At 45.7% G+C, this 18,030-nt stretch overlaps 6 non-coding genes and 1 pseudogene across 6 annotated transcripts; all 7 read left to right on the top strand.

Annotated features, from left to right (window-relative positions):
- Positions 1–303: 303 nt before the first annotated feature.
- LOC142253389 (U2 spliceosomal RNA) lies at positions 304–490 on the top strand. The gene has a single exon (XR_012726681.1). It is a non-coding gene; the product is annotated as a U2 spliceosomal RNA (small nuclear RNA).
- A 1,606-nt stretch (positions 491–2,096) lies between these two features.
- LOC142253359 (U2 spliceosomal RNA) lies at positions 2,097–2,281 on the top strand. The gene has a single exon (XR_012726658.1). It is a non-coding gene; the product is annotated as a U2 spliceosomal RNA (small nuclear RNA).
- A 1,567-nt stretch (positions 2,282–3,848) lies between these two features.
- On the top strand, positions 3,849–4,053 carry LOC142253544 (U2 spliceosomal RNA; annotated as a pseudogene).
- A 1,575-nt stretch (positions 4,054–5,628) lies between these two features.
- LOC142253522 (U2 spliceosomal RNA) lies at positions 5,629–5,818 on the top strand. The gene has a single exon (XR_012726781.1). It is a non-coding gene; the product is annotated as a U2 spliceosomal RNA (small nuclear RNA).
- Positions 5,819–7,422: 1,604 nt separating this feature from the next.
- Positions 7,423–7,607, top strand: LOC142253394 (U2 spliceosomal RNA). The gene has a single exon (XR_012726684.1). It is a non-coding gene; the product is annotated as a U2 spliceosomal RNA (small nuclear RNA).
- A 2,245-nt stretch (positions 7,608–9,852) lies between these two features.
- Positions 9,853–10,043, top strand: LOC142252879 (U2 spliceosomal RNA). Its single transcript, XR_012726243.1, has one exon. It is a non-coding gene; the product is annotated as a U2 spliceosomal RNA (small nuclear RNA).
- Positions 10,044–16,566: 6,523 nt separating this feature from the next.
- LOC142253347 (U2 spliceosomal RNA) lies at positions 16,567–16,766 on the top strand. Its single transcript, XR_012726646.1, has one exon. It is a non-coding gene; the product is annotated as a U2 spliceosomal RNA (small nuclear RNA).
- Positions 16,767–18,030: the final 1,264 nt, after the last annotated feature.

Genomic DNA, 18,030 nt, shown 5'->3' on the forward strand with positions numbered 1-18,030 from the left:
TTTCAAGGGTTGGCTTGGGTGACAAAATGTCTTCTGTAGGCGTGGGTTTGTCTCCCCTCACTCTCTCTCCCTAAGATGTGTCCGGCATAGGCCAGGGTGCCACTCGAGGCCCAAACCAATTCTGGTTATCGCTTCTCGGCCTTTTGGCTAAGATCAAGTGTAGTTTGGGAGGGTACTACCTTGGTTGGTGCTGAAAGGTGCCAGGGTATTGCACAACTGCTGGCCTTGGGGGAGTGTGCATCGTAGGATGTCATAGCCCTCTTGTGACGGACAGTTACCTGGGCAACGAGAGGCGGTCACTTTATTATTTTCAAACTCATCCTTCAAAATAAAAAAATCTGTTCTTATCAGTTTAATATCTGATACGTCCCCTATCTGGGGACCATATATTAAATGGATTTTTAGAACAGGGAGATGGAAAAAGAGCTTGCTCTGTCCACTCCACGCATTGACCTGGTATTGCAGTACCTCCAGGACCGGTGCACCCCTTCTTAACCCAGTTTCCAAAAGCAGAACTCAATTCACCTGATTCATATTAGCCCGATTAGTGAATTGAAAGAAAGCATACAACTTCATATGCACCTCAATTTGGCCCATTCACTTTTCACACTTCCTCCTTTTTTTTATCTTTCACACTTTTTACTTGCTTTATTCATCCAAATAGCAAACTCATCACCACTCAACCTGACCAACTCGGCTATGTCCCGTGCAGTATCTTGTTCTCCGTCTTATCTAGATCATTTGCAATTGAATGGAATAGATCCCTTTTGGACAAAGTGGATTCAGCTTCTGCTGCAGTGACCACAGGTGTGAGAAGATCTACAATTGGCATCTGGTGCGATCTCTCCGCCTACACTCCAAATAAAGTTTCCTGTTTACTCCTATCATGCATTGTTTTTTGGGCTTTTCTTTGAGCAATGATGATGTCTTAAGTGGTCTGTTGGCTCACCCTCCTGGAGGAAGAGTTTGCTTGCTCTTGGACATTCTAAAAGAAAGGTCATGATAGACATTTAGCTTCTGAGCCCAATTGGGGACGGTCATGGGTGATGAATGTTTTGCAACCTGCTGCAAAGCCTGATACTGCAATATAAGGAACGTCAAATATTAAGAATGGGCGGCCTATGAAAGAATTAGTACTTTCATTAAGTATACTTAAACGGCTAATTGGGAATAGACAAACTGTAAAAAGCCCTCTGAGAAAGCCCCTCTCTAACCTTTGTTAGTAAGCTTTTCTGTAGTCTGCCTGTTGATGTATTTTCCGTTTGAACAGTGCACAACATGAAGAGACGGAACACTGGCGGCTTGTCACAATGCCCCCTGCTGACATCACAATAGCGCTGCTGCCTAGAAAGCTAGCTGCGCAGCAGAAATTTCTCTTTGGGTGGGAGGTGGGCTAGTGGAAGGAGGGGGCAAGCTTTTTTTTTTTTTTTTTTTTCTCGGGTGGTAGGGGGATGATAGGAGAAGGGATGCGGGTGGTGAGATGGGTACAGAGGGCAGGGTTTGGGGCTGGGAAGGAAAGGGAAAAGATTAGGGTTTGGGGATGATGAAAGGGCTTTCTACGGGTAAGGATGGCAAAGGGTGGCAGTGACGGGAAATCAGGCGACCTGTCCTGTCCTGTCTGTCCTTTTTGTATCATGAATTGGAAAGACTGCAAGGGGGAGGGGAGTTGCTTGTGCCCAAAAGGAGGAGTTATTCAGATTCATTGCAGTGGGCGGCGGCTGCAAAACGCACCATTCTTCTTGTTTTAGCTCTGCAAAGCAGCCTTTTCAAGGGTTGGCTTGGGTGACAAAATGTCTTCTGTAGGCGTGGGTTTGTCTCCCCTCACTCTCTCTCCCTAAGATGTGTCCGGCATAGGCCAGGGTGCCACTCGAGGCCCAAACCAATTCTGGTTATCGCTTCTCGGCCTTTTGGCTAAGATCAAGTGTAGTCCCTTCGTTGGGTTTGCCTTGGTCTTGGCTGGAAGGGGCCCGGGCTTGCACAACCGCCGGCCTCGGGGATTGTTGCGCCTTTTGGTGCTTACGTCCCCTTATGGCTGGTGGTTCCTGGGCTCGGAAGGCGATCGCCTGCGGCACTGCGCTTTTGTGTGGTGGCCGATGACCGTTTTCTGAAAATTGCGGATGAAATCTCATCTGTTCTTATCAGTTTAATATCTGATACGTCCCCTATCTGGGGACCATATATTAAATGGATTTTTAGAACAGGGAGATGGAAAAAGAGCTTGCTCTGTCCACTCCACGCATTGACCTGGTATTGCAGTACCTCCAGGACCGGTGCACCCCTTCTTAACCCAGTTTCCAAAAGCAGAACTCAATTCACCTGATTCATATTAGCCCGATTAGTGAATTGAAAGAAAGCATACAACTTCATATGCACCTCAATTTGGCCCATTCACTTTTCACACTTCCTCCTTTTTTTATCTTTCACACTTTTTACTTGCTTTATTCATCCAAATAGCAAACTCATCACCACTCAACCTGACCAACTCGGCTATGTCCCGTGCAGTATCTTGTTCTCCGTCTTATCTAGATCATTTGCAATTGAATGTTATAGATCCCTTTTGGACAAAGTGGATTCAGCTTCTGCTGCAGTGACCACAGGTGTGAGAAGATCTACAATTGGCATCTGGTGCGATCTCTCCGCCTACACTCCAAATAAAGTTTCCTGTTTACTCCTATCATGCATTGTTTTTTGGGCTTTTCTTTGAGCAATGATGATGTCTTAAGTGGTCTGTTGGCTCACCCTCCTGGAGGAAGAGTTTGCTTGCTCTTGGACATTCTAAAAGAAAGGTCATGATAGACATTTAGCTTCTGAGCCCAATTGGGGACGGTCATGGGTGATGAATGTTTTGCAACCTGCTGCAAAGCCTGATACTGCAATATAAGGAACGTCAAATATTAAGAATGGGCGGCCTATGAAAGAATTAGTACTTTCATTAAGTATACTTAAACGGCTAATTGGGAATAGACAAACTGTAAAAAGCCCTCTGAGAAAGCCCCTCTCTAACCTTTGTTAGTAAGCTTTTCTGTAGTCTGCCTGTTGATGTATTTTCCGTTTGAACAGTGCACAACATGAAGAGACGGAACACTGGCGGCTTGTCACAATGCCCCCCGCTGACATCACAATAGCGCTGCTGCCTAGAAAGCTAGCTGCGCAGCAGAAATTTCTCTTTGGGTGGGAGGTGGGCTAGTGGAAGGAGGGGGCAAGCTTTTTTTTTTTCTCGGGTGGTAGGGGGATGATAGGAGAAGGGATGCGGGTGGTGAGATGGGTACAGAGGGCAGGGTTTGGGGCTGGGAAGGAAAGGGAAAAGATTAGGGTTTGGGGATGATGAAAGGGCTTTCTACGGGTAAGGATGGCAAAGGGTGGCAGTGACGGGAAATCAGGCGACCTGTCCTGTCCTGTCTGTCCTTTTTGTATCATGAATTGGAAAGACTGCAAGGGGGAGGGGAGTTGCTTGTGCCCAAAAGGAGGAGTTATTCAGATTCATTGCAGTGGGCGGCGGCTGCAAAACGCACCATTCTTCTTGTTTTAGCTCTGCAAAGCAGCCTTTTCAAGGGTTGGCTTGGGTGACAAAATGTCTTCTGTAGGCGTGGGTTTGTCTCCCCTCACTCTCTCTCCCTAAGATGTGTCCGGCATAGGCCAGGGTGCCACTCGAGGCCCAAACCAATTCTGGTTATCGCTTCTCGGCCTTTTGGCTAAGCTCAAGTGTAGTTTGGGAGGGTACTACCTTGGTTGGTGCTGAAAGGTGCCAGGGTATTGCACAACTGCTGGCCTTGGGGGAGTGTGCATCGTAGGATGTCATAGCCCTCTTGTGACGGACGGTTACCTGGGCAACGAGAGGCTTTCACTTTATTATTTTCAAACTCATCCTTGAAAAAAAAAAAAAAAAAAGAAAAAAAAAAATCTGTTCTTATCAGTTTAATATCTGATACGTCCCCTATCTGGGGAACATATATTAAATGGATTTTTAGAACAGGGAGATGGAAAAAGAGCCTGCTCTGTCCACTCCACGCATTGACCTGGTATTGCAGTACCTCCAGGACCGGTGCACCCCTTCTTAACCCAGTTTCCAAAAGCAGAACTCAATTCACCTGATTCATATTAGCCCGATTAGTGAATTGAAAGAAAGCATACAACTTCATATGCACCTCAATTTGGCCCATTCACTTTTCACACTTCCTCCTTTTTTTTACCTTTCACACTTTTTACTTGCTTTATTCATCCAAATAGCAAACTCATCACCACTCAACCTGACCAACTCGGCTATGTCCCGTGCAGTATCTTGTTCTCCGTCTTATCTAGATCATTTGCAATTGAATGGAATAGATCCCTTTTGGACAAAGTGGATTCAGCTTCTGCTGCAGTGACCACAGGTGTGAGAAGATCTACAATTGGCATCTGGTGCGATCTCTCCGCCTACACTCCAAATAAAGTTTCCTGTTTACTCCTATCATGCATTGTTTTTTGGGCTTTTCTTTGAGCAATGATGATGTCTTAAGTGGTCTGTTGGCTCACCCTCCTGGAGGAAGAGTTTGCTTGCTCTTGGACATTCTAAAAGAAAGGTCATGATAGACATTTAGCTTCTGAGCCCAATTGGGGACGGTCATGGGTGATGAATGTTTTGCAACCTGCTGCAAAGCCTGATACTGCAATATAAGGAACGTCAAATATTAAGAATGGGCGGCCTATGAAAGAATTAGTACTTTCATTAAGTATACTTAAACGGCTAATTGGGAATAGACAAACTGTAAAAAGCCCTCTGAGAAAGCCCCTCTCTAACCTTTGTTAGTAAGCTTTTCTGTAGTCTGCCTGTTGATGTATTTTCCGTTTGAACAGTGCACAACATGAAGAGACGGAACACTGGCGGCTTGTCACAATGCCCCCCGCTGACATCACAATAGCGCTGCTGCCTAGAAAGCTAGCTGCGCAGCAGAAATTTCTCTTTGGGTGGGAGGTGGGCTAGTGGAAGGAGGGGGCAAGCTTTTTTTTTTTTTTTTTTCTCGGGTGGTAGGGGGATGATAGGAGAAGGGATGCGGGTGGTGAGATGGGTACAGAGGGCAGGGTTTGGGGCTGGGAAGGAAAGGGAAAAGATTAGGGTTTGGGGATGATGAAAGGGCTTTCTACGGGTAAGGATGGCAAAGGGTGGCAGTGACGGGAAATCAGGCGACCTGTCCTGTCCTGTCTGTCCTTTTTGTATCATGAATTGGAAAGACTGCAAGGGGGAGGGGAGTTGCTTGTGCCCAAAAGGAGGAGATATTCAGATTCATTGCAGTGGGCGGCGGCTGCAAAACGCACCATTCTTCTTGTTTTAGCTCTGCAAAGCAGCCTTTTCAAGGGTTGGCTTGGGTGACAAAATGTCTTCTGTAGGCGTGGGTTTGTCTCCCCTCACTCTCTCTCCCTAAGATGTGTCCGGCATAGGCCAGGGTGCCACTCGAGGCCCAAACCAATTCTGGTTATCGCTTCTCGGCCTTTTGGCTAAGATCAAGTGTAGTTTGGGAGGGTACTACCTTGGTTGGTGCTGAAAGGTGCCAGGGTATTGCACAACTGCTGGCCTTGGGGGAGTGTGCATCGTAGGATGTCATAGCCCTCTTGTGACGGACGGTTACCTGGGCAACGAGAGGCGGTCACTTTATTATTTTCAAACTCATCCTTCAAAAAAAAAAAAAAATCTGTTCTTATCAGTTTAATATCTGATACGTCCCCTATCTGGGGACCATATATTAAATGGATTTTTAGAACAGGGAGATGGAAAAAGAGCTTGTTCTGTCCACTCCACGCATTGACCTGGTATTGCAGTACCTCCAGGACCGGTGCACCCCTTCTTAACCCAGTTTCCAAAAGCAGAACTCAATTCACCTGATTCATATTAGCCCGATTAGTGAATTGAAAGAAAGCATACAACTTCATATGCACCTCAATTTGGCCCATTCACTTTTCACACTTCCTCCTTTTTTTTATCTTTCACACTTTTTACTTGCTTTATTCATCCAAATAGCAAACTCATCACCACTCAACCTGACCAACTCGGCTATGTCCCGTGCAGTATCTTGTTCTCCGTCTTATCTAGATCATTTGCAATTGAATGGAATAGATCCCTTTTGGACAAAGTGGATTCAGCTTCTGCTGCAGTGACCACAGGTGTGAGAAGATCTACAATTGGCATCTGGTGCGATCTCTCCGCCTACACTCCAAATAAAGTTTCCTGTTTACTCCTATCATGCATTGTTTTTTGGGCTTTTCTTTGAGCAATGATGATGTCTTAAGTGGTCTGTTGGCTCACCCTCCTGGAGGAAGAGTTTGCTTGCTCTTGGACATTCTAAAAGAAAGGTCATGATAGACATTTAGCTTCTGAGCCCAATTGGGGACGGTCATGGGTGATGAATGTTTTGCAACCTGCTGCAAAGCCTGATACTGCAATATAAGGAACGTCAAATATTAAGAATGGGCGGCCTATGAAAGAATTAGTACTTTCATTAAGTATACTTAAACGGCTAATTGGGAATAGACAAACTGTAAAAAGCCCTCTGAGAAAGCCCCTCTCTAACCTTTGTTAGTAAGCTTTTCTGTAGTCTGCCTGTTGATGTATTTTCCGTTTGAACAGTGCACAACATGAAGAGACGGAACACTGGCGGCTTGTCACAATGCCCCCCGCTGACATCACAATAGCGCTGCTGCCTAGAAAGCTAGCTGCGCAGCAGAAATTTCTCTTTGGGTGGGAGGTGGGCTAGTGGAAGGAGGGGGCAAGCTTTTTTTTTTTTTTTTTTCTCGGGTGGTAGGGGGATGATAGGAGAAGGGATGCGGGTGGTGAGATGGGTACAGAGGGCAGGGTTTGGGGCTGGGAAGGAAAGGGAAAAGATTAGGGTTTGGGGATGATGAAAGGGCTTTCTACGGGTAAGGATGGCAAAGGGTGGCAGTGACGGGAAATCAGGCGACCTGTCCTGTCCTGTCTGTCCTTTTTGTATCATGAATTGGAAAGACTGCAAGGGGGAGGGGAGTTGCTTGTGCCCAAAAGGAGGAGTTATTCAGATTCATTGCAGTGGGCGGCGGCTGCAAAACGCACCATTCTTCTTGTTTTAGCTCTGCAAAGCAGCCTTTTCAAGGGTTGGCTTGGGTGACAAAATGTCTTCTGTAGGCGTGGGTTTGTCTCCCCTCACTCTCTCTCCCTAAGATGTGTCCGGCATAGGCCAGGGTGCCACTCGAGGCCCAAACCAATTCTGGTTATCGCTTCTCGGCCTTTTGGCTAAGATCAAGTGTAGTCCCTTCATTGGGTTTGCCTTGGTCTTGGCTGGGAGGGGCCCGGGCTTGCACAACCGCCGGCCTCGGGGATTGTTGCGCCTTTTGGTGCTTACGTCCCCTTATGGCTGGTGGTTCCTGGGCTCGGGAGGCGATCACCTGCGGCACTGCGCTTTTGTGTGGTGGCCGATGACCGTTTTCTGAAATTTGCGGATGAAATCTCATCTGTTCTTATCAGTTTAATATCTGATACGTCCCCTATCTGGGGACCATATATTAAATGGATTTTCAGAACAGGGAGATGGAAAAAGAGCTTGCTCTGTCCACTCCACGCATTGACCTGGTATTGCAGTACCTCCAGGACCGGTGCACCCCTTCTTAACCCAGTTTCCAAAAGCAGAACTCAATTCACCTGATTCATATTAGCCCGATTAGTGAATTGAAAGAAAGCATACAACTTCATATGCACCTCAATTTGGCCCATTCACTTTTCACACTTCCTCCTTTTTTTTATCTTTCACACTTTTTACTTGCTTTATTCATCCAAATAGCAAACTCATCACCACTCAACCTGACCAACTCGGCTATGGGTACCTTCACACTTAGCGATGCAGCAGCGATCCGACCAGCGATCTGACCTGGTCAGGATCGCTGCTGCATCGCTACATGGTCGCTGGTGAGCTGTCAAACAGGCAGATCTCACCAGCGACCAGTGACCAGCCCCCAGCCAGCAGCGACGTGCAAGCGACGTTGCGCTTGCACGGAGCCGCCGTCTGGAAGCTGCGGAGACTGGTAACTAAGGTAAACATCGGGTATGGTTACCCGATGTTTACATTAGTTACCAGTGTGAGCAGGGAGCAGGGAGCCGCGCACACTAAGCGCTGGCTCCTTGCTCTCCTAGCTACAGTACACATCGGGTTAATTAACCCGATGTGTAATGCAGCTACATGTGCAGAGAGCAGGGAGCCGCGCACACTGAGCGCTGGCTCCTTGCTCTCCTAGCTGCTGTACACATCGGGTTAATTAACCCGATGTGTACAGCAGCTACATGTGCAGAGAGCCGGAGCCGGCAGCACAGGCAGCGTGAGAGCTGCTGGTAACTAAGGTAAATATCGGGTAACCACCTTGGTTACCCGATGTTTATCTTGGATACAGCTTACCTCAGCTGTCAGATGCCGGCTCCTGCTCCCTGCTCGCTTCATTTGTCGCTCTCTTGCTGTCACACACAGCGATCTGTGTGTCACAGCAGGAGAGCGGCTTTGAAGAAAACGAACCAGGGCTGTGTGTAACGAGCAGCGATCTCGCAGCAGGGGCCAGATCGCTGCTCAGTGTCACACACAGCGAGATCGCTAATGAGGTCACTGCTGCGTCACAAAAAGCGTGACTCAGCAGCGATCTCGGCAGCGAGCTCGCTGTGTGTGAAGCACCCCTATGTCCCGTGCAGTATCTTGTTCTCCGTCTTATCTAGATCATTTGCAATTGAATGGAATAGATCCCTTTTGGACAAAGTGGATTCAGCTTCTGCTGCAGTGACCACAGGTGTGAGAAGATCTACAATTGGCATCTGGTGCGATCTCTCCGCCTACACTCCAAATAAAGTTTCCTGTTTACTCCTATCATGCATTGTTTTTTGGGCTTTTCTTTGAGCAATGATGATGTCTTAAGTGGTCTGTTGGCTCACCCTCCTGGAGGAAGAGTTTGCTTGCTTTTGGACATTCTAAAAGAAAGGTCATGATAGACATTTAGCTTCTGAGCCCAATTGGGGACGGTCATGGGTGATGAATGTTTTGCAACCTGCTGCAAAGCCTGATACTGCAATATAAGGAACGTCAAATATTAAGAATGGGCGGCCTATGAAAGAATTAGTACTTTCATTAAGTATACTTAAACGGCTAATTGGGAATAGACAAACTGTAAAAAGCCCTCTGAGAAAGCCCCTCTCTAACCTTTGTTAGTAAGCTTTTCTGTATTCTGCCTGTTGATGTATTTTCCGTTTGAACAGTGCACAACATGAAGAGACGGAACACTGGCGGCTTGTCACAATGCCCCCCGCTGACATCACAATAGCGCTGCTGCCTAGAAAGCTAGCTGCGCAGCAGAAATTTCTCTTTGGGTGGGAGGTGGGCTAGTGGAAGGAGGGGGCAAGCTTTTTTTTTTTTTTTTTTTCTCGGGTGGTAGGGGGATGATAGGAGAAGGGATGCGGGTGGTGAGATGGGTACAGAGGGCAGGGTTTGGGGCTGGGAAGGAAAGGGAAAAGATTAGGGTTTGGGGATGATGAAAGGGCTTTCTACGGGTAATGATGGCAAAGGGTGGCAGTGACGGGAAATCAGGCGACCTGTCCTGTCCTGTCTGTCCTTTTTGTATCATGAATTGGAAAGACTGCAAGGGGGAGGGGAGTTGCTTGTGCCCAAAAGGAGGAGTTATTCAGATTCATTGCAGTGGGCGGCGGCTGCAAAACGCACCATTCTTCTTGTTTTAGCTCTGCAAAGCAGCCTTTTCAAGGGTTGGCTTGGGTGACAAAATGTCTTCTGTAGGCGTGGGTTTGTCTCCCCTCACTCTCTCTCCCTAAGATGTGTCCGGCATAGGCCAGGGTGCCACTCGAGGCCCAAACCAATTCTGGTTATCGCTTCTCGGCCTTTTGGCTAAGATCAAGTGTAGTATCTGTTCTTATCAGTTTAATATCTGATACGTCCCCTATCTGGGGACCATATATTAAATGGAATTTTAGAACAGGGAGATGGAAAAAGAGCTTGCTCTGTCCACTCCACGCATTGACCTGGTATTGCAGTACCTCCAGGACCGGTGCACCCCTTCTTAACCCAGTTTCCAAAAGCAGAACTCAATTCACCTGATTCATATTAGCCCGATTAGTGAATTGAAAGAAAGCATACAACTTCATATGCACCTCAATTTGGCCCATTCACTTTTCACACTTCCTCCTTTTTTTTATCTTTCACACTTTTTACTTGCTTTATTCATCCAAATAGCAAACTCATCACCACTCAACCTGACCAACTCGGCTATGTCCCGTGCAGTATCTTGTTCTCCGTCTTATCTAGATCATTTGCAATTGAATGGAATAGATCCCTTTTGGACAAAGTGGATTCAGCTTCTGCTGCAGTGACCACAGGTGTGAGAAGATCTACAATTGGCATCTGGTGCGATCTCTCCGCCTACACTCCAAATAAAGTTTCCTGTTTACTCCTATCATGCATTGTTTTTTGGGCTTTTCTTTGAGCAATGATGATGTCTTAAGTGGTCTGTTGGCTCACCCTCCTGGAGGAAGAGTTTGCTTGCTCTTGGACATTCTAAAAGAAAGGTCATGATAGACATTTAGCTTCTGAGCCCAATTGGGGACGGTCATGGGTGATGAATGTTTTGCAACCTGCTGCAAAGCCTGATACTGCAATATAAGGAACGTCAAATATTAAGAATGGGCGGCCTATGAAAGAATTAGTACTTTCATTAAGTATACTTAAACGGCTAATTGGGAATAGACAAACTGTAAAAAGCCCTCTGAGAAAGCCCCTCTCTAACCTTTGTTAGTAAGCTTTTCTGTAGTCTGCCTGTTGATGTATTTTCCGTTTGAACAGTGCACAACATGAAGAGACGGAACACTGGCGGCTTGTCACAATGCCCCCCGCTGACATCACAATAGCGCTGCTGCCTAGAAAGCTAGCTGCGCAGCAGAAATTTCTCTTTGGGTGAGAGGTGGGCTAGTGGAAGGAGGGGGCAAGCTTTTTTTTTTTTTTTTTTTCTCAGGTGGTAGGGGGATGATAGGAGAAGGGATGCGGGTGGTGAGATGGGTACAGAGGGCAGGGTTTGGGGCTGGGAAGGAAAGGGAAAAGATTAGGGTTTGGGGATGATGAAAGGGCTTTCTACGGGTAAGGATGGCAAAGGGTGGCAGTGACGGGAAATCAGGCGACCTGTCCTGTCCTGTCTGTCCTTTTTGTATCATGAATTGGAAAGACTGCAAGGGGGAGGGGAGTTGCTTGTGCCCAAAAGGAGGAGTTATTCAGATTCATTGCAGTGGGCGGCGGCTGCAAAACGCACCATTCTTCTTGTTTTAGCTCTGCAAAGCAGCCTTTTCAAGGGTTGGCTTGGGTGACAAAATGTCTTCTGTAGGCGTGCGTTTGTCTCCCCTCACTCTCTCTCCCTAAGATGTGTCCGGCATAGGCCAGGGTGCCACTCGAGGCCCAAACCAATTCTGGTTATCGCTTCTCGGCCTTTTGGCTAAGATCAAGTGTCTTGCCAGAAGGTTCCCAATTGCTACCCTTGGCCTTGTAGCTTAAATGGCTACATGCTGCTATTGGGGGTAGTGAGCAGGAAACGAGAAGGCGACGCCTTTTGGCTAGGATCGTGTGTCTTAGCAGGAGGTCCTCAATTGCTACCCTTGGCCTTGTAGCTTAAATGGCTACATGCTGCTATTGGGGGTAGTGAGCGAGGCTGTTAACCCTTGGTGATCCAGGAGGTGTTTTGAAGATGGGCGCCACCGTCCGTTTTGCTGGGACCGGGGATACCCGGGTCCGTTTTGGTTTCCGTATTGATGTCGCAGAGGAAAAGTTGCAGCATTTCCATCTGGAATACTTGGTGAACAAAGTTCTATATGACATCCTGGATGTGAAGAAGAATGAGATCGTTTGTCTTCAGGAGTTCAGACGAAGTGGACGGTATGTGCTTGTCCTTTCCCATATTGGCGCTTGCCAGAATCTTTATCGGTCCTTATTAATGAATACTACTAACTCTTTGCTGAGTGGACTTGACTTTACCCTGCTTTATTCTAAGGGCGATGTTCCTTTAGTGGTGTTTATGCACAACCCTTTTGTTAATGTGGCAGAAATCACAGACTTCCTGATGAAGCATTGCAGCTATGTTCAGTACTCACACAAAATTACCAACAAGGAGGGACTCTGGACAGGCAAGCATAAATATTTTGTGCGTTTTGGGGTGGACCCTCAGGGCCCTGGGGGTTTCCGCCACCCTCCCTCTACTTTTCATATTGGGAAAGATTCTGGTTACCTGTTCTATCCAGATGCCCCTTATTTTTGCCGGAAATGTAATGTTTTTGGTCACACTCAGGATAAGTGTCCTTATGAAGCAACCTGTAGGAAATGTAACCAGGTGGGGCACATGGCTAGGGATTGCAGCAACCCCATTGTTTGCAATGCTTGTGGAGAAGTCGGGCATGCCTATCGGGACTGCAGGAACCGCACTAAGACCAGGCTATACGCTCAGGTGGTCGCAGCGGCCCCTGTAGCTCCTGTTAAGGCTGCACCAGCTGCTAGTCACCCTGTTGCTGTTTCTGCTAATGACCCTGTTCTTCTCCCTGTTACTACTGCTCAGGATTTGGATAAAGCTCCTGCAGTCTCTCCATGTCCACCTGATCAAGGAATGGAGGTCTCCGAGCTGGAAGCTGATCTCCCTTGTCACTCTGCTGCCTGTGGCGAGGGGGAAATCGAGGAGGATTTGAGCAAGTCCCCTGCGCTGTCATGGGGTACAACAAAGTCTCTGGTGAGCAAAGATGGTAGTCCAGCTGGGCAGGGGGATTTTTCTGCTTCAGCTGCAGTCAGGTCATCGGAGGAGGGGGAGTTTATGGCTGCTAAGAAATTAAAGCTTGCAGACAAGGGGTGGAGCACTGTCAGTACTGCAAGTGCAAGCCCTTTGAGTGATCGGGTCTACCCTGACATTAGCTTTTCACCTGGAGTTGATGATTTTTTTGGGGAGGTTGCAGACACTCACTGCTTTGTGTCTCCCTGCCAGCCTCCAGAAGGAGAAGGTTGAGGCGAAGATGGCCAGCTTACGGTTACCTGGTTAAACTAGTAAGAACATTGCTCCCAAAACTACATGTAATGTCCTATCCTTGAATGTGAGACAAATTAAATCCTGAGGAAGAAGAGCTACTATCCTCAAATATGTTTCTAAAATAGGTGCAGATATCTTTTGTTTGCAGGAGTGCGGACTGTTTGATGCTCCTACGGATCAAGATTGGCCTCATGGACAACACATTTGGTCTGGTTCGTCTGTAAATAAAAATGATGGTGTGGGGATTCTGTTGGGTAACAAGGACTTTTCTTTTGATAGTTATACAGTAGTGGAGGTGGGGAGATGTATCATTGCAATTATTAACTATAGAGGGTGGCGGGTTAGGATTGTTAATGTATATTGTCCTACGAGAAAAGAAGATCATTTAGCTCTGTTAGAGAAAGTTGGTTTATTTTTGCCAGGAAAAATGCCTACTATTTTTGTTGGGGATTTTAATTGTACGACGGAAGATAATATAGATGTAACCGGGAAAAAGCTGTTACATATCATTTCTGATTTTTCTTTCTCAGATGCCGCTGTTGTAAAGCTGGGCAATCCACCACCACCTACGTACAAGGCGGACAGAGGAGGTATAGAATCACGGATTGACCGTATGTTTTTTTCTAAAAATATTGAGTGTGTAAGGTTTGAACAGTGTGCGGTTCCTTTTTCGGACCACGAATGTTTGAAGGGTGTGTTCAGAGGGGATGGTGGACCTGTAAAGAGGGGTGCTGTATGGAATTTAAATGTGAGATTGCTAGAGGATGCAAAAGTGATGAAAGAGTTTAAAGAAGAGTACCGAAGATGGGGGTACTACAAAAACAGGTTTGCAAGTGTGTTAGAGTGGTGGGATTGGGTTAAAGGGGAGATTAAAACTTTTTTCAGGAAATGGGGCTACAAAAAAGCTACCATGTATCGTAATAAATTTAAAGATGTGAATACTCGGATTGATTGGTTACAAAAGTGTAGTAGGTCTGGGATTGATGTAAGTGATTCGTTGGTGGAGGCAAAAAATGAGTTGAAATGTCTGATTGAGAAAAAGGGTAAGGAAATTATCTATAGGACGAAAGTTGAACATTTGGATAAGAATGAGAAATGTACCAGATATTTCTTTAAAAAAATGAATGGGAAGAAAGTAGATATGGATGTGATTGTGGATGAGAATGATGTTCCAGTGACTGGTGAAAGTGTGATTGACGAGGTGAAAGCCTTTTACAGCAGACTGTATGGAGAGAAGTGGATTGATTCTGGTCTAATGACTGAAGTGTAGACTAGGCAAAGATGAGTGTGAGGATTTGTGTGATGAGGTGGTTCTGGATGAAGTGAGAAAGGTTGTGTTTAGTGCACAAAAGAATAAAACTCCTGGAAAGGATGGCTTGCCAATTGAACTATATGTGAAAGCATGGGAGTGTATGGGCACGGATCTGACGGAGATATGTAAGTATATGTGGGAAACTGGTATGCTGTGTGACTCTATGAAAGAAGGGGTAGTGGTACTTATCCATAAGAAGGGGGAAAAGAGTAAATTGGGGAATTGGAGGCCTATTACGCTTCTGAATTCTGATTATAAGGTTTTCAGTAAACTATTAGCTAATCGTATGCGTGAAGTGCTTGGGAAGGTTGTAAAGGATGATCAAGTGTGTGCTGTGCCTGGAAGGAGCATCAGTGATAACTTGTTGTTGTTGAGGGATGTTATTGGTGACTGTAAGACTAGAAAGCAGAAGTGCATGTTGTTGGCTCTTGATTTTGAGAAAGCGTTTGATAGGGTGTCGCATGTTTTTATGTTTGAGGTCTTGAATAGTATGGGTTTTCCTAAGAAGTTCTTGGATGGTGTGAGATGTCTGTATGGTGGTGTGACAAGTGAATTCTTAGTGAATGGATGTTTGAGTGGGAAAGTACAGATCAAGTCAGGTGTCCGTCAGGGGTGTCCAATGTCCCCTGTTTTATTTGTCAGTGTGATTGAGCCTTTGTTATGTATGATCAGGCGTGAGAAACTGATAAGAGGGATGTTAATACCTGGTAGTGGCGGTAAGAATGTGAAGGTGCTTGGCTATATGGATGATGTAGTGATAGTGAGTGAGAGTATTGCGTCTATGACTAGAGTAAAGCTGTTGTTGGATTTCTTCTGTGGCGCGTCTGCTTTTAAAGTCAACTGGAATAAATGTTGTTTTAAGTGTTTTGGTGATAGTAGTGTTAAGATGGACGGAGTGACAAGTGTGGATGGTCCAATCAAAGTGCTGGGTGTGTTGTTTAATGATGATCTGAGAGGTACGGAGAGTTGGGAAGAATGTGGATTGCGGATTGAGAGGAAACTGAATTTCTGGAGAATGCGTGATCTGACATTGAATGGTAAAGTTTTGATTATTAAGGCCGTGGTGCTGCCGATTCTCCTTTATATCTCTGGGGTCTTCCCGTCCCCATATAAAAAGATAAAAAGAGTAGAGAAACTGATTTTTACCTTTTTTTGGGGGAGCAAAATGGAAAAATTAAAAAGAGAGCATTTATACAAGGCCTGTCATTATGGGGGTTTAAACTTTCCAAATATTGAAATCTTTCTTAGTCTTCATTATATTAAGACGGTAGTAATCCTAATGGGAAAGAACAATAAAGGGGCCTACATGGTGAGGTATATGGCGGGCTGGATGCTGTATGGCTTGTGTTGGGTAAAAAGGGATTCGCGTGTGCCTGTGTCGTTCAAGTGTCCAGTCTGGTACGACATAATTGAGAGGTTTATTAGAAACAATGATTTGCTGGCTGTACCTATGAGTGAGTTCAGAGCAGCAAAGAGAGTGATGAAAAGGCTGAGAGCGAATGAGGTAGAATGTAATATTAATGATTTGAGAGGGAATGATGTGTCAGATGCATGGAAGAAACTGAGTACACCGGGTATGTCTAATAAGCAGAGGGATGTTGTGTGGTTGGCATTGCATGATATATTACCTGTGAGAGATGTGCAGAAGAGAAGGGACCTGATTAGAACGGATGTGTGCCCACGGGAGGGATGTGGTGCCCGTGAGACCGTGAGACATGTCATGTGGGACTGTGATTACGCCTATAGTGTGTGGAAATGTGTAGGAGGCCTGTGTAAGGGGCTGGCTGGTGTGAACCATATTAATTGGAGGGTGGCTATGTTTGGCATTGGTGCATGTGGGAGTGTTAAAGAGAGGATTTTGTGGCTTATCATGGCTTGTGTGATGGAAAGCTCATGGGATGTCAGAAATTTGGGACTTTTTAAAAGGAAGGTGGTTCCTATTAACGACTGTGTAAGATTAATTCTTTCCAGACTTTATGTTATTTACCAATGGGATAAGAGTAGAGGTGGTGGTGGATTGGACGCTGAAGGCATATGGAAGGTTTTAAAGTGGCATTATTTGGTGAAGTATCAATAAGAGGTAATTTCTCTGTTTTTCAGTATTTTCTGTTTTTTTGTGATACTTTCTTTGGATATGTACTGCAATACTTTTTGGAAAATTAAAAAAAAAGAATATAACCATTGTGATGAGTTTGGATAAACAGCAAAGTTGTAAACTTAATATTGTTGTTTTTAACTAACCTGAATGGTTTTAAAAAAAAAAAAAAAATCTGTTCTTATCAGTTTAATATCTGATACGTCCCCTATCTGGGGACCATATATTAAATGGATTTTTAGAACAGGGAGATGGAAAAAGAGCTTGCTCTGTCCACTCCACGCATTGACCTGGTATTGCAGTACCTCCAGGACCGGTGCACCCCTTCTTAACCCAGTTTCCAAAAGCAGAACTCAATTCACCTGATTCATATTAGCCCGATTAGTGAATTGAAAGAAAGCATACAACTTCATATGCACCTCAATTTGGCCCATTCACTTTTCACACTTCCTCCTTTTTTTTATCTTTCACACTTTTTACTTGCTTTATTCATCCAAATAGCAAACTCATCACCACTCAACCTGACCAACTCGGCTATGTCCCGTGCAGTATCTTGTTCTCCGTCTTATCTAGATCATTTGCAATTGAATGGAATAGATCCCTTTTGGACAAAGTGGATTCAGCTTCTGCTGCAGTGACCACAGGTGTGAGAAGATCTACAATTGGCATCTGGTGCGATCTCTCCGCCTACACTCCAAATAAAGTTTCCTGTTTACTCCTATCATGCATTGTTTTTTGGGCTTTTCTTTGAGCAATGATGATGTCTTAAGTGGTCTGTTGGCTCACCCTCCTGGAGGAAGAGTTTGCTTGCTCTTGGACATTCTAAAAGAAAGGTCATGATAGACATTTAGCTTCTGAGCCCAATTGGGGACGGTCATGGGTGATGAATGTTTTGCAACCTGCTGCAAAGCCTGATACTGCAATATAAGGAACGTCAAATATTAAGAATGGGCGGCCTATGAAAGAATTAGTACTTTCATTAAGTATACTTAAACGGCTAATTGGGAATAGACAAACTGTAAAAAGCCCTCTGAGAAAGCCCCTCTCTAACCTTTGTTAGTAAGCTTTTCTGTAGTCTGCCTGTTGATGTATTTTCCGTTTGAACAGTGCACAACATGAAGAGACGGAACACTGGCGGCTTGTCACAATGCCCCCCGCTGACATCACAATAGCGCTGCTGCCTAGAAAGCTAGCTGCGCAGCAGAAATTTCTCTTTGGGTGGGAGGTGGGCTAGTGGAAGGAGGGGGCAAGCTTTTTTTTTTTTTTTTTTTCTCGGGTGGTAGGGGGATGATAGGAGAAGGGATGCGGGTGGTGAGATGGGTACAGAGGGCAGGGTTTGGGGCTGGGAAGGAAAGGGAAAAGATTAGGGTTTGGGGATGATGAAAGGGCTTTCTACGGGTAAGGATGGCAAAGGGTGGCAGTGACGGGAAATCAGGCGACCTGTCCTGTCCTGTCTGTCCTTTTTGTATCATGAATTGGAAAGACTGCAAGGGGGAGGGGAGTTGCTTGTGCCCAAAAGGAGGAGTTATTCAGATTCATTGCAGTGGGCGGCGGCTGCAAAACGCACCATTCTTCTTGTTTTAGCTCTGCA

The sequence above is a fragment of the Anomaloglossus baeobatrachus genome, chromosome 9, assembly GCF_048569485.1.
Source record: "Anomaloglossus baeobatrachus isolate aAnoBae1 chromosome 9, aAnoBae1.hap1, whole genome shotgun sequence".
NCBI lineage: Eukaryota > Metazoa > Chordata > Amphibia > Anura > Aromobatidae > Anomaloglossus > Anomaloglossus baeobatrachus.